The 16380-nt window shown below is 40.7% G+C and overlaps 1 protein-coding gene across 1 annotated transcript in view; it reads left to right on the top strand.

Moving 5' to 3' along the window:
• Nucleotides 1-16380, top strand: part of LOC150086952 (uncharacterized) — a 232040-nt gene that overhangs the window by 173122 nt on the left and 42538 nt on the right. The gene's annotated exons all lie outside the window — the stretch shown is intronic.

Genomic DNA, 16380 nt, shown 5'->3' with positions numbered 1-16380 from the left:
ATGTGATGCTGAAACACCACATTTTCTGAACTATCAAGGCCAACGCCCCACTTACTCAGTCCTGTGAACTGTAGAAAACAGGCAAAAATATCCAAAAATACAAAATAGAGCAGAAAATCATTTACAGGGAGGCAAAGAAACAGATTGTGCTTACTATAACAAAACACGCCGATGCAGTGGCAACAAAGAAATACCAGTCAGCAGCAGCACAAAGTGATGTGTCAGTTCCCCGAACCATGTCTATTGCAGATTGGACCTGAGGAATAATCTCAAACTCACAGCAATCTCCTGAGGAACAGCATGCAATAGATCATGCCAAACAATACAGCAATGCCAACTGCATCTTAATCTTCAGCAGAAGCTGTAAAAAATAAAGCAGCAGTCCCAATGTAGAAGACTCAAAGAATATGGATACAGATGACAACACCAATCTGGATGATCCAATCTTAGATCTATATACAGAAGATGACATGGAAACTAGATATCCCATCTTTCTGAAAAGGGAGAGAATAAAATTGGAGTGACAAAAACATACTGAATCAAAGCCAACTGTTAAAACAAATATTGGATCACATAATGCAGTGGAATTGCAGAGGCCTCTGTAGAAATATTGATGATATCTATGACCTAATCAAGCAGTATAGTAAAGTGAGCATATGTCTACAAGAAACTAATCTATCTCCACAAATTAGCATTAGCATTAGTAGAGGCATTTGATGCAAAAAAGCAAGCTTATGCAGCATCAGCCAAAAAAAAAAAAAAAAAAAACCGCTTCCACTTCACCCCTCTGTTCGTTCGAAATACCTGTCCAGCTGAGCCTTAAACTTATTTAGGCTATCAACTTCCATGACAAGGGTTGGAAGTCTGTTCCACCAACCAACCACCCGCTGGCTAAAGGCAAATTTCCGCACGTCTGTCCTACATCTGTCTTTCCTCAATTTGAATTTATGCCCTCTCAGGTGATTGTTCTGAGCAAGAGGAAGAATCCCATCAGCATTGAGCATGCTCAAACCATTCAACGCTTTATATACCTCTATCAGATCCCCTTGCCGGTGCCTAGACATTGTAATTTGAAAAACTTAAGCCTTTCTTTGTAAGAGCACCCCTTTGTTCCATTCACTAACCTTGTTGCCCTTCTCTGTACTCTTTCCAGCAGCTCTACATCCTTCTTGAAATGAGGCTTCCAGACCTGTATACAGTACTCTAGGTGTATCCTGACCATTGCCTTATACAAGGGAATAATCACCTCCTTATCCCTGCTAGAAAAATTCCTATATATCATTGACAATACACCATGAGCTACTCTTGCAGCCCGTCTGCACTGCTCAGAGAACTTCATATCTGCCTGCACAACCACCACCACCACCACCACCTGGTCCCTTTCATTCTCTACCACTGTCAGTGTAGTACCACAGAGTTGATACGTTGCTCTGGGGTTGCTGTTTCCCATATGTAGTACTTTACATTTGTCAATATTAAACTTCATTTGCCACCTCTCAGCCCATCTGCTCAACCTTTCCAGATCCTGTTGCAGCAGCATAGTGTCAGTAGTGTCCTTGACAACCCTGCCAACCTTCGTATTGTCTGCAAACTTGGACATTAAGCTGATATACCCTCATCAATATCATTTATAAATACAGAAAACAATAATGGACCCAACACTGAACCCTGAGAGACTCCACTGATAACATTAGTCCACGATGAGCAGTGTCCATTGATTACCACTCTCTGTCTTCTCCCCCTCAACCACCCCTTTATCCATAGCAGCAATTTGCCTCCAATGCCACACTGCTCCAATTTGTGCAGCAGTCTTCCATGTGCAACAGTATCAAAATTATTTCTAAGATCCAAGTATATAATATCAGATTTATTCCTTGCATCCAGTTCTTTTGTGACTGCATCATAGTATCCAATAAAATTGGTCAGGCAAGACATCCCCTTAACAAAACCATGCTGTGTCCGAGCTATAACTGAAGTCTTGTCTAGATGATCCTGCAGTGCTTTTTTAACCAGTGCCTCCATTAATTTCCCTGGAATAGACGTTAAACTCATAGGTCTATAATTACTTGTCAGCCTTTGATCCTCCTTTGTGAATTGGGGTCACATTTGCACATCTCCAGCCTATGGGTACCTCCCCTGAGTCCAAGGAAGCTCTCATAATTATGGCTAAGGGTTTGCTTACTTCCTTTGCTGCCTTCTTTAATATAACTGGATAGATCCCATCCACCCCAGGTGCTTTTCTTCTCTTTATCTTCAACAATTTCTCCTCCACTTTACTCTCAGTTATTACAAGATTCTCTAGCTTACTGCCAGATTTGAATACACCTCTGGCATTCCCCTCGCTGAATAACGCCTCGTGTGTGAATGTCGATGCAAAATATTTTATAAATTTTTTCTGTTTATACTCCGGCACGACAACCAAGCCAGTAGAGTTTACAATAAATCGTCAATACAAATATTTATCGTATTTAGTAGTCACGGGCTTGAACCCCGGTCCACTCAAGGAACGCGTGATATGAACTCTCGCTCCTGACCACTGGGCTACGTCAGGCCTATAATCATTTAGTTTGTTAGCTACCTGAGCAGGATCATCAATAGTTGACCGATCGATATCAAGTGGAACAATCTGATTCATCCCCTTCCTTCTAGAGTTTACATAAGCAAAGAACTCTTTGCTGTTTTTCTATGCATCCCTTGCCAAAGATTTCTCGTAATCTGCCTTCGCCTGCCTAACCTCCTTTTGTAACTTGGTTACAGATCAACTTGTATCTATCATAGGCGTCTGTGTCATGGGTTAATATGTATGTATCCCATGCATTTTTCTTCTCTGCCATATGTCTCATTAGTTCATCTGACATCCATTTAGGCCTAAACCTTGAACAATAGTTCTTAGTTGGTATGTAAAGCCGAGTAGCTTCCAAGATAAGTTCTTTGAATGCTTTGCATTTTGAATTTGCTGTTGGTAACATCATCAGTTGTTCCCACTGTATAGAATTTAAATACTGTCTCAGTCCATTGTAGTCACCTTTACGAAAGCAATAACCCTTCCCTTTACCCCTAATGGTAGTTATCTCTTTGAGTAAATCCCACTTCAGCACACTGTGATCACTTCCACCTAGTGGTTCATTTATCTTCAGATTCTTAATGCATGAAGAATCACACTACTAATAATCAAATCAAGAGTTTTACTCCCTCTAGTTGCCTCCCGAACATGCTGATGTAGAAAACAATCATCCAATAAATCCACAAAAGCCTTGCTAGTGTGTGAGTGACCAGCCCCCAAATTCCAGTCAATATCTGGGAAATTAAAATCCCCCATTATAAGACTCTCTGATTTACTGGCCCACTCTATTTCCCTTTACAGTTTCTTATTATACTCATCAGAGTCATTAGGCCTATAGCACACTCCTACTCTCAATTTTGATCTCCCAATGCTTATGTCACACCAAACTGACTCGCACTGCACTGCACTGGCCAGCGATGTCGACTGGCTTCATTTCCTTGGATTTTATGTGTTTTTTAACTAATAGCATAACCCCTTCCTCCCCTGTCTATCCTTTCTGTAGACGTTGTACTCCCCAAATTCCAGTTCTGCATTCCTTATATCTGTGTGACACGACGTCTCTGATATCCCAACAATATCTGCCTTTGATGTTTTGAGCAATACCTAAAATTCATCAAATTTATTTACTAAACTCCTAGCATTGGTGTACATGCAAGTATACATGCACCTGTTTCTATTCTTAGCTACCCTAAAAACCCATGTGTTTACTTGTACCGCAGTGACTCCCAGCAGTCTCTGAAATATCCTGCATCTTGTTTTTCAGGCTTCTGTTCATTCCAATAGAAGCAGTGCAAGAATCTCTTTCACCTCTGCCAGTGGCTACTGTTAATCTATTAGTCTTTGTGGCCCCGGGTGCCAAGCGTTCCGTGGCCAAGCGATTTGTAGTGCATTTCTAAAAGCGATTTCTGCAAAGAGTATTTGAGCAAACAGATTCTATTTTTGTTTCAAAAACCGTTTTCTTGATTTCTTTGTATATCCAAGTAGCACTTTCACTCTACAAGAAGTAGGGAAAGGCCCAGAAAGGGAATCCACCTTTCTGTTTTTTTTCTATAAATACTAATTACTAACCCAACCGCTTGGTCACCTCGTGGCACTGCTCCTGCCTCCCTGTGGCGGGGCCGGTAACCTGGGTGGAAAAGATAATCCCCCAGGGCCAAAAGGAGCCATCATGGATTCTACAAATTTTCCACCCTTAGAGCCTTCAAGCTCAAGACCAGAATATGGTAACGAAGACAAGGAAAATAGCCAACCCAAAAGGCTTCGAACAGAAACACACTGTTCAGATATTCCCAATTTTTTGGTGATGCACTCTCTGTCTACCCAGCCTGTGGGTAAGTTATCTCCGTTCGTGATTCAAAGACATCTAGAATCTATTGCAGGATCACCAAAAATGGTAAAGCGACTCCAATCCGGAGATCTCCTGATTGAAACAGCCACCACAAAACATTCGGAGTGGCTATTAAAGACAACGACATTTGGTGGGTTGCCAGTATCTGTTACTCCCCACAATACCTTAAATTCATCAAAGGGTGTCATCACAGAATGGGACTTAATTACTGTGTCTGAGGATGAATTAGTACAAGAACTTAGCAACCAAAAGGTAATCAGCGCTAAAAGAATAATGACAAAAAAAGATGGAAATCTCATTCCAACTCGTTCCATCATTTTAACTTTTAGTACTCCTGATTTGCCATCCTCAGTAAAAGCTGGATATTTAAACTGCCGAATTCGTCCATACATCCCAAATCCTCTTCGCTGTTTTAAATGCCAGAAATATGGCCATTCACAGCAGGCATGCAGAGGTGACGCCATCTGCCCTATTTGTGGAGCAAAGGATCATACGCAGGCAGATTGTCCAGCCGCAATTCCCATCTGCCCCAACTGCAAAGGCAATCACCCCGCATTTTCTAAAACATGTGAAATGTGGAAAACAGGTAGGAATATCCAAAAATATAAAGTAGAACACAAAGTCACATATCCTGAGGCACGCAGACAAATAATGCTGACCATGCCAAGTCCATCTTATGCCTCTCGAACCCGAAGTTTTCATACAACTGCAATTCAAACAGATGTGTCGATACCGCCCAACGTCTCGCTAGCTAATTGGGTTAAAGCAACCATATCAACCACAGGAAAAGAAAATTCTAAAACGAAAACCAGCAATGCCACCAACACCCCAATTAGTATCCCAAATGATACTGAGACAGTCTCAAATGACACAGAAAAATTCCCAATTGAGACTCGGACAGTTCTGCATAACAAAGAAAAACTTAAAACTGCTAAAGATAAGAATAAACCTGAATCATCAGCCAGTAGTATGGAAGTAGATGTAAACCCAGATCATGAAGAACCCATACTAGAACTTCATGCAAATGACACGATGGATACTGGACGCCCTACTTTCCCGAAAAAAGACCGAAAAAAATCCTCTTCAAACAAAAAACAGTCAGATGATTCATCCTCAACTAAACCAAAATGAACCACAACATCTTACAATGGAATTGCAGAGGCTTTCGTTCCAACACAGACGATATTCAATACCTAATTAACCAATATTCTCCGGTTGCCTTTTGTTTACAGGAAACTTACCTAACCACACAAATTTCTCCTTCGATAAAGAACTATTGGATTTATCGAAGAGATCGAAATACTGCTAACGCTGCCCATGGTGGTGTGGCAATACTAGTAAATTCAAAGATCCCATCTAAACATATCCCACTCCAAACTGAAATAGAAGCTGTTGCTGTTCGTATAACTCTCCATGGTACAGTAACACTAGTCTCAGTCTATCTACCACCAAACTGTACTTGCTCTTTAAAAGATCTCGAAGACCTCTTTATACAGATACCTCCACCTTTCTGTATATTAGGGGACTTTAACGGGCACCACCCATTATGGGGCTCTACTAAATTGGATAGACGAGGTAGACTAATTGAAAGTTTTTTGGAGGCACTAAATCTCACTGTACTCAATACAGGTGCACCGACACACGTACAGCTCCCAGCAGGACACACCTCAGCAATAGATCTCTCAATTTGTTCACCAGTACTAGCCCCAACCATAGAGTGGTATGTAATAAACGATCCCATGGGCAGTGACCATTTCCCAATAGTATGCAACTTTCTGAAAGCAAAGACTCCTTCATTTCAACCCAGCAGAAAGTGGAAATTTGTCCGAGCAGACTGGGCAAAATTTCAGTCATCAATTGACCTTGATGAGGAAAAAATCCGCCTCCAGCATATTGATGATGTGACAGAATACATCACGTCGCATCTTCTAAATGTGGCTAAAGACACGATACCACTATCAAATCCGCCAGGCCGAAAGCACTATAATTACTGGTGGAATGACAAATGCACCACAGCAAAGAGAGCAAAAAATAAAGCCTGGAATTTGTTTCGGCAGTGCCCAAGCACAGTCAATCTCATTAATTATAAGAAATTAAGGGCAAAAGCACGCTTTATACAAAAGCAAGCAAAGAAAGAATCCTGGACCCGGTTTGCATCCACTTTTCACAGAAATACTGATCCCAAAATAATATGGAAAAGAATTAGACAGCTGTCTGGTAAGTTTCCTACCATACCTTCTCCAATCCTCTCCTGGAATGGGCAAGATATATCTAATCCTGTAGATATAGCCAATGCTTTGGGCAATATTTTTGCAGAAATCTCAGCAACATCAGCATATACTAGCTCATTCCAAAGAATTAAAAACACTAAAGAAAAGCATGGTATTAATTTTGAAACTTCAAACCTTCTCCCATATAATAAACCTCTGCAATATTCTGAACTATTACATGTCATTAGAACAGCCCGCAATGGTGCTGCTGGACCAGATGGGATTTATTATGTCATGTTACAACATCTTAATGACAAAGCTTTGCGCCTCCTCCTAGTCTTTTACAATCGTATATTTTTAGAAAATGTTTTTCCAGTTTCTTGGCATCACTCTACAGTTTTGGCATTCCTAAAACCTGGAAAAGATCCATCCAACCCATATAGCTATAGACCCATATCTCTCTCAAGCTGCCTCAGTAAAATCCTTGAGAAAATTATCCACAGAAGACTCATCTGGATCATCGAGTCGGAAGAGCTAATGAGCGGTAGTCAATATGGCTTTCGTCAAAACAGGTCATGCTTAGACCTTATGGTCAAGGCTGAATTTGCCATCCGTAATGCTTTTGTCAAACATGAACATCTAGTAATGGTTTCAATAGACATAGAGAAGGCATTTGATACCACCTGGAGGCATGGTATACTTAGTGATCTGTACTTTCTCGGACTACGTGGCAACCTTCCTGTGTTTATTAAGAACTTTCTACATACTAGATCATTTCAAGTTCGATACCAACATGCTCTCTCTTCAACTTTCATTCAAGAAGAAGGTGTTCCACAGGGATCAGTATTGAGTGCCACTCTTTTTGCTATCAGAATTGATTCCATCACCAAACAGCTTCCAAACACAATTGAGACATATCTATATGCAGATGACCTTTCCATCTCCTGCCATTCCCAAAACATGAGATCTATTGAAAGACAGCTTCAAATTTCACTAAATAAAATACAACAATGGGCCAGCCTCAACGGCTACCGACTCTCTCAGCAGAAAACAACTGCAATTCATTTTTGCAGACAACGAAAACTTCATCCGGATCCTGAACTTCAAATTTCCAATGTATCCATCCCAATCGCTACTAACATCAGATTTCTAGGATTAATCCTTGACCACAAATTAAATTTCCTAGATCATATTAAAAATGTACGGACTTCCTGTCTGAAAAAGATAAACATACTCAGAGCGTTATCTGCCCGAACGTGGGGTGCAGATCGTACCTCCCTGCTTCGGTTGTACAAGGCATTAATCAGATCCCGTCTCGATTATGGTGCTCCAATCTATGATTCTGCCAGAAAGAGTGCATTACGCTGGCTTGATCCTATTCAACACAGTGCTTTGAGAATTGCAATTGGTGCGTTCAGAACGTCGCCAGCACATAGTCTCTACATAGAAGCTCACGAGCTCCCACTAACTTTACGCAGGAAAACACTGTTGTTGAAATATGCTGTCAAGATACAAAGTTGTGCCTCTCATCCCGTTCAGTCATACCTTTTAAACCCACCATTAGAAAACCTATACAGAAACAAACCCAGCATAGTTAAACCAGTTGGTCTTCGCCTTCTTGAACTGGTGCAGGTTTGGAATATTTCCATCCGGAAAGTACAGCAGATACCAACCTTTGCTCAACCACCATGGGCTCCTCCTCCTCTTCCAACATGTGACACTTACCTCTGCCAATGGAGAAAGAATACTTTGCAAGCAACAAACTTCAAACAAATTCATGATGTTCACATTCAAAGATATATTGATTTCTACCAAATTTATACAGATGGCTCTAAATCTAATTCAAATGTTGGAGCAGCTGCAGTGTTTCCAAATACAGTTGTATCAGTATCCCTTCCATCAGATTTTAGTATATTTTCTGCTGAATTGTATGCAATAAAACTTGCTTTAGAAAATCTCTATTCCGACTGTTCTTTAAAATCTGTTATTTATACTGATTCCCTCAGCTCAATCATGTCACTAAGTAATTGCGAAGATAAAGTTCACCCTGTTCTAGATGAAATCAGAAGCTTGTTACTACAAATCAAAAAACTTCAACAACCGGTTGCTTTTTGTTGGATACCCGCCCATTCCGGTATTTTAGGCAATGAACTGGCTGATAAAGCTGCAAAAAATCCAACTACCTTTGATTTAACCAACATCCCTGTTCCAGCATCAGATTGTGTACTAACCGTTCATGCTGCTTGCCTATCACAATGGACAGCACTCTGGCACTCTCAGACTAATAATAAACTCTTTCAGTTTAAACAAGATCCGAAAATTTGGCGTTCCAGTGTTCGTACATCGAGACGAGAAGAAGTAGTCCTTTCAAGGGCAAGAATAGGTCATACTCATCTGACACATCTTTATTTACTCACAGGAGGTGATCCACCACAGTGTACACATTGCTCTAACATCTTGACTGTTAGACATATTCTAATTGACTGCCCCTACTATAAACAACACAGAGCTTCATCCTTGATCTCACTGATAAATAAACGTAAACCAATAACTCTTGAAAATCTCATTGGTGATAAAGCAAATATTTCTGAATTTTTTGACTTCCTCAAGCAAACTGGACTTTTTAATAATTTCTGATTTAAAATTTTCTTTTTGATTTTATGGAAATTCCTCATCTCCTAAAATAATAAGTGAATAGGCACATTATAGCCATAGATGCTTATGTGCCATTAAGCCTCCATAACAACAACAACAAAATTAGTCTTTGTCTCCCCCCAATCTAGCAGTTTTCTGACCCACCTAACACTGCCTCGATAGCATCAGCAAATATTCTTGCACCCTTTCTATTTAAGTGTATCCCATCCCTGTAGAAGCAGTCTCTCCTGTTAACAAATACAGTCCAGGCTGAAAAAAATAACTCCAATAATCAAGAACTACACTATATAGAATGGTACTAAACTACACAGATCTTGTTGTAGTAGTTAACCCTGATTACTGTCGTTAACCACTTTGCCAACCTTTGTATTGTGTGTAAGTTTGCCTTCAGCCAGCAGGTGGTAATTGTTGGAACAGGGTTTACTAATAATGCTGGTTTGCATTATTAGTAAACTTGGGGTCTCAGTGGTCTTGAAGGATAACTGAAGTTCACATGCTTTTAAAGAAAATGAGTTCACATGCTTTTAAAGAAAATGAGTTCACATGCTTTTAAAGAAAATGAGTTATCCCATAATTTATTGGACTATTACATTTGGGCACTTTCTAACACTAAAATTTCAGTGTCATTCCATTAATTATAGCTCTGAAATGATAGTATCAGAAACACTGTAAAGCATTACAGTATATTGAGTGGGCAGAAATCATGAGATACCTACCTAGTAACTGGTAGGCCCACCTTTCGCCCAGATAAGGTCAGTCTCACAGCAAGACATTGAGTCCACTAATTCACAAAAGCGTCCCAGGTATTTCCATCCATGGTTGCTGCACCACTGTCCATAATTTCATTGCATTCCTGGGTGGAGGATCCAAAGCTCGAATGGACCTTTCCACAGCATCTCAAAAAATGCTCCACAGGATTCATGGCCAGTGAACGAGGAGGCCATTCAATGGTGGTAAAATCTGTGGAATGCGCTTAGAACCATGTTCTAGTCACCATGGCTCTGTGGGGAAGTGCATTATTCTGCTGGAAGGGTCCATCTACAAGGATGGACATGTAACCTGGACTGTTCAGAGATGGGTCTAGACATACCAGAGGTCCCAACAGGTGCCAGTTGAACATGCCCCGGACCATTACTGACCATCCACCTGCCTGAACAGTTCCTTGTTGACATGTGGGTGCATAGTTTCATGCGGTTTCCGCCAGATTTGCATTCTCCCATCCACTTGAAATAATTGTAAATGGGACTCATCAGACCAGGAGATCCATCTTGTCTCATCCAAGGTGCATTGCCAATGTTCTTTCGCCCAATTGAGACATAGTCCTGTGTCATGGTGTTAGCAGTGGGGCCTCTGATGGTTTGGTGGCGCCATAACCTATTGCAGCTAATGATGGTCTTGGTGTAGATTTTGTATCTGGAACCTCCCTCAAAGTCGGCGGTGATTTGTGCCACTGTCTCTCTCTCTCTCTCTCTCTCTCTCTCTCTCTCTCTCTCTCTCTCTCCGGTTGGCTGAAGCAATACGAGACAGACGTTGACGACCATGTTCATCCACTACCTTTCTCCACCCACAGTGCTGTCCATGATGAGATCTTATTCCAGAAATGGTGTATTCCTGATACACTCTTGATACTGTTGAACAGGAACAGTGCAATTTCTGTACCACCTCTGTGATAGTTACCCACGCGTCAGGCACCCACTATCATCCCTCTTTCAATGTCGCTGTTTCATGACATTTATCTATACTGACACCGAATTACCATCTATGTGAATGCAGTGAAGCAATGTACCTATATACCTGCCAAGCAGTGGGTTCATCCACTAGCGAGAGGAGTGACAGCATCGTATTGCCCAGGAACCAGGTATCCCATAAATTCTGTCCTTTCAGTGTTGACATTGAAATAGAGTTGATATTGAATTGCTCTCTGAACTTAAATTATCTTTAATACTGTGTATATAAATAAATAAATAAATACATTTTCTCTTTATATGGTTAGTTATTTACAAGATTAAAAAATACAAGAACATCACAATATTTAGCAATCAAGCAGGTTGGAACCATGATCAATTCAAATGTACATCCTGCTGTAACCATTTATTATCTAATCAGATAACTTTATTTTGATTTTTATTTCTAGAATTCATCAATCTTACACTTTGGCTTTTGTTACCATTATAATGCTGCTTGTTTGAAAGAGGATCTCATGGTTCGAAGAGCATTCTGCAGATTTTACCACCATGGAATGCCCCCCCCCCCTTCACTGGACATGAACCCTATGGAGCATCTTTGGGATGCTGTGGAAAGGTCCATTCGAGCTTTAGATCCTCCACCCAGGAATGCAATGGAATTATGGACAGTGGTGCACCAACCATGGATGGAAATACTTGTGTAACGCTTTTGTGAACTAGTGGACTCAATGTCTCGCCGTGGGACTGCCCTTATCTGGGCAAAAGGTGGGCCTACCAGTTACTAGGTAGGTATCTCATGATTTCTGTCCAGTCAGTATACTGTAATGTTTTACGTTGTTTCTGATACTATCATTTCAGAGCTATAATTATTGGAAATGACACTGTGAAATTTTAGTGTTAGAAAGTGCCCAAATGTAATAGTCCAATAAATTATGGGATAAACTGATTTTCTGAATCTTTTAAAGCATGTAAACTTCAATTATCCTTCAAGACCACTGAGACCCCAGTTTACTAATAATAGTATTGTATTTTCTCTCTCTCTCTCTCTCGCTCTCGCTCTCTCGCTCTCTCTCTCTCTCTCTCTGCGTGTACTACCAAGCTTGTCAGATTTAAAATTCTACTATCCTCTATATACCCCTCACAAATTGCTATAAACCAAATCAGCAAGCTTTTAACTATCTTCAGTTATCATTCAGTTAACATCTGCATTTTGTCTATGAACATTATAAACTATTTCATTAGATAAATGCGGCCCCGGGTGCCAAGCGTTCCGTGGCCAAGCGATCTCAGTGCGTTTTCCAAAGCGAGCTATCTAAAGAGCTTTTGCCATTGTATATATTCTGTTTATTTCTGAATACCGTTTTTTCTCATTTTATATTTAAGTAGCTCTTTTGTTCTACAAGAAGTAGGCAAAGGCCCAGAAAGGAAAGAAACCTTTCTGTTTCGTTTTCTTTATTACTAACACAACTAATAGCCGCTTGGTCACCTCGTGGCACTGCTCCTGCCTCCCCGTGGCGGGGCCGGTAACCTGGGTGGTAAAGACAAACCCCCAGGGCCAAAAGGAGCCGACATGGATATAAGTGACTATCCACTGTTAGAGCCCTCGAGCTCAAGGTCAGAAATTCCTGACATTGACCATGACTCCAATCGTCCAAAGAGACTAAGGACGGAAAATCAGAATAATGACGTGCCAGCATTTCTTATAATGCACTCATTATCCACGCAACCTGTTGGCAAACTATCGCCTTTTCTTATACAGAAATGTTTAGAATCGGTTTGTGGATCTCCTAAAATGGTTAAGCGTCTCCAATCTGGAGACCTTCTAATTGAAACTTCTAAGACAACTCACTCAGAGAAGCTGTTAAAATTAACATCATTTAACAGTATTCCAGTGTCGTTACGCCCCATAACACTCTTAACACCTCTAGAGGCGTTATCAGCGAATGGGACTTACTATCAGTGTCAGAAGAAGAGATAATACAAGAACTCAGGGAACAAAAAGTGACTCATGCGCGGAGAATAATGACCAAAAAAGATGGGAACCTACTACCAACCAGGTCCGTCATTTTGACATTTAGTACTCCGACTCTTCCATTTTCTGTTAAAGCAGGTTATTTAAACTGCAAGATTCGGCCCTACATCCCAAATCCCATTCGCTGCTTTAAGTGCCAGAAGTATGGCCATTCTCAGACAGCATGCCGAGGCGATGCTGTGTGTCCTATTTGTGGCTCTAAGGAGCATTCCCAAGGAGACTGTACAGCTGCCACTCCTAGTTGCCCTAACTGTAAAGGAAGCCATCCTGCCTTTTCTAAAGCATGTGACCTTTGGAAAACAGGCAAACAAATCCAGAAATATAAGGTAGAGCATAAAGTCACATACCCTGAAGCAAGGAAGCAAATACTGTTAACCATGCCTAGCCGATCATACGCATCGGTCTCTAAAAACAGCCGGTCAATTTCAACTCAAACAGATGTCTCCATAGAACCAAACATTTCATTTGCCACCTGGGCCAAAACCATGCTAACGTGCAATAAAAAATCTACAGTTAATGAAACCAGCAACACGCCAATCAGTATCCCAACTGATGCCATCTCAACCTTGCCCGAAAGAACAAAATCTGTTAGTGTTGAAAATCAAAAGACAATGAAATCATGCTATAGCAACATTCAAATGGAAGTTCAGTCAGAGGACGAAGACACAGTCCTAGAATTACATGCCAATGATACCATGGATACAGGACGCCCAACCTTTCCCAAAAATGAAAAATCAAAACTAAGCAGGCAGAAACCTCAGAAAAAACAGTCAGATCAATCTTCGTCAAATAAACCCAAGCAATGAACAAATTCCTACAATGGAACTGCAGAGGATTACGCAGTAATATAGATGACCTGAATGATTTACTCACACAAACTAACGCATTAGGAGTATGCTTACAGGAAACATTTTTATCACCAAAAGTTTCACTCAAATTCAAAAACTATACTATGTTTAGGCGAGACAGGGATTCTGACTCTTCTCGTGGAGGGGTAGGTATTCTTGTCAAAACTACCATACCATCAAGACATCTCCAACTAGTAACCTCCCTAGAAGTTGTAGCAGTTCGGATAGCAATGGGAATATCATTAACCCTTGCATCTGTTTATATACCACCTAATTATCCTTGTACCCAGACTGAACTTGACAACCTTTTAACACAGCTGCCACCTCCTGTCTGTTTACTCGGTGATTTTAACGGTCACCATCCATTGTGGGGATCCTCCACTATGGATAAGAGGCCAATTAATTGAAACATTCCTAGATAACCATAATCTGACTGTATTAAACACTGGCTCTCCAACGTATGTTCAATTACCTGCAGGCACAACATCTGCCATAGATTTATCTATCTGTTCAGCATCTCTTTTTCCAAGTATGGAATGGTTGGTGTTGAACGATCCATTCCACAGTGACCATTTTCCAATCATCAGCTCACTTCAAACACAGGTCGTATCATGCCCCAAAGCCCGTATATCTTGGAATTTCCACAAAGCAGACTGGAAAAACTACTGTACTTGTGTCCTATTAAACAAACAGTATGTACAGCAACAACATATTGATGAAGTAACCGAACACATTACCAGCCATATATTATCAGCAGCTGAAATGTCTATTCCAAAATCCAACCAGAGCAAGCGGGTACACCAAAACCATTGGTGGAATCAAGATTGCACCATAGCGAAAGTAGAAAAAAACCGTGCTTGGAACCAATTTCGCAAATTCCCCACTACTGCCACCAACCTTATAGCTTTCAAAAAACTGAGAGCCAAAGCAAGACAAATTAGGAAAAAAGCAAAACGTGACTCCTGGATTAAGTTCGCCTCAACTATTAACAAAAATACTGACACTCGGATTATCTGGAAAAAAATACAAGCTCTCAATGGAAAATTTCTACCTCTACAGTCTCCAATAATTCAGTGGAATGGGCAGGACCTATCTTCTCCTACTGACATCGCAAATGCTTTAGCAGAATATTTCTATAATACTTCCGCCTCAACCACTTATGTGACTGCTTTTCAGAGAATTAAAACTAATGAAGAACGAAAAAAATTGAATTTTTCAACTAATCACCCACTTCCATATAACCAGCCCTTTACTATAGCTGAACTCAAAGAATCCTTGAGTAAATCTCCAAATAGTGCAGCAGGACCAGACGGCATTCACTACAGAATGCTTAAACATCTGTGTGAAGCTGATCTGTACATACTATTGCTATTTTATAATAGGATCTTCTCAGAAAACACATATCCTCTCTCATGGCGTCATTCCTATATTTGTGCAATACCAAAACCGGGAAAAGATACATCTCTAGTTCAAAATTACAGACCAATATCATTGACAAGCTGTTTGGGCAAGACCTTCGAAAGGATGGTGCATAAGAGGCTCACCTGGATTCTTGAGTCCCAAAATCTGCTTTCTGATCACCAATATGGCTTCCGCAAAAACAGGTCCACCCTAGATTTACTTGTCAAAATGGAATCCAACATACGTAACGCCTTCATCAGGAGACAACATTTAGTTATGGTCAACCTGGATATTCAGAAAGCATTCGACACCACATGGCGTCATGGTATTATCACAGATATGCATCAGTTAGGGTTGAGAGGCTATCTCCCTCAAATTATTCAGAACTTTTTAAAGTTACGTACCTTTCAAGTCAGATATCAAAACTTCCTATCAGCATCTCATATTCAAGAAGAGGGCGTCCCACAGGGTTCTATACTGAGTCCAACCCTATTCGCAATTAGGGTCAACAATATATTGGAAGATCTTCCAAAAACTATTGAAGTATATATGTATGCAGATGACCTCACCATATCGTGCCAATCACAAAATATGAATACTATCGAAAGACAGTTACAAATTACTCTAAACAGAATAGAATCGTGGACTTTACGCAATGGATACCATCTTGCTGAACAGAAATCCACTACCACTCATTTCTGCAAACTCCGGTCATTTCATCCTGATCCTGAGTTAAAGATAAAAAATGTGTCGGTTCCTCTGGTTAACACTGTCCGCTTTCTTGGCCTGATTCTAGATAGAAAACTGAACTTTCAAGCACATGTGGCCTATCTTCGTACCATCTGCTTGAAGAAATTGAATATCCTTCGGTGTGTGTCATCCATGTCTTGGGGCGCTGATCGGCATACGCTTATCCATATTTATAGAGCTCTCATCAGATCCCGTTTGGACTACGGTTCTCCAGTGTATGACTCTGCGAGGAAGAGTACATTAGAACGATTAAATACCATCCAGCACAGTGCCCTTCGAGTTTCTCTAGGGGCTTTCAGAACATCCCCAGTCCAGAGCCTTTACATTGAAGCCCACGAACCTCCCTTACATCTTCGGAGGAAAACATTGCTTTTAATGTATGCCGCA

Source organism: Mastigoproctus giganteus, chromosome 4, assembly GCF_048544385.1.
Source record: "Mastigoproctus giganteus isolate SK-2022 chromosome 4, ASM4854438v1, whole genome shotgun sequence".
Lineage (NCBI taxonomy): Eukaryota > Metazoa > Arthropoda > Arachnida > Uropygi > Thelyphonidae > Mastigoproctus > Mastigoproctus giganteus.
This window is presented reverse-complemented; position numbering and strand designations above follow the sequence as displayed.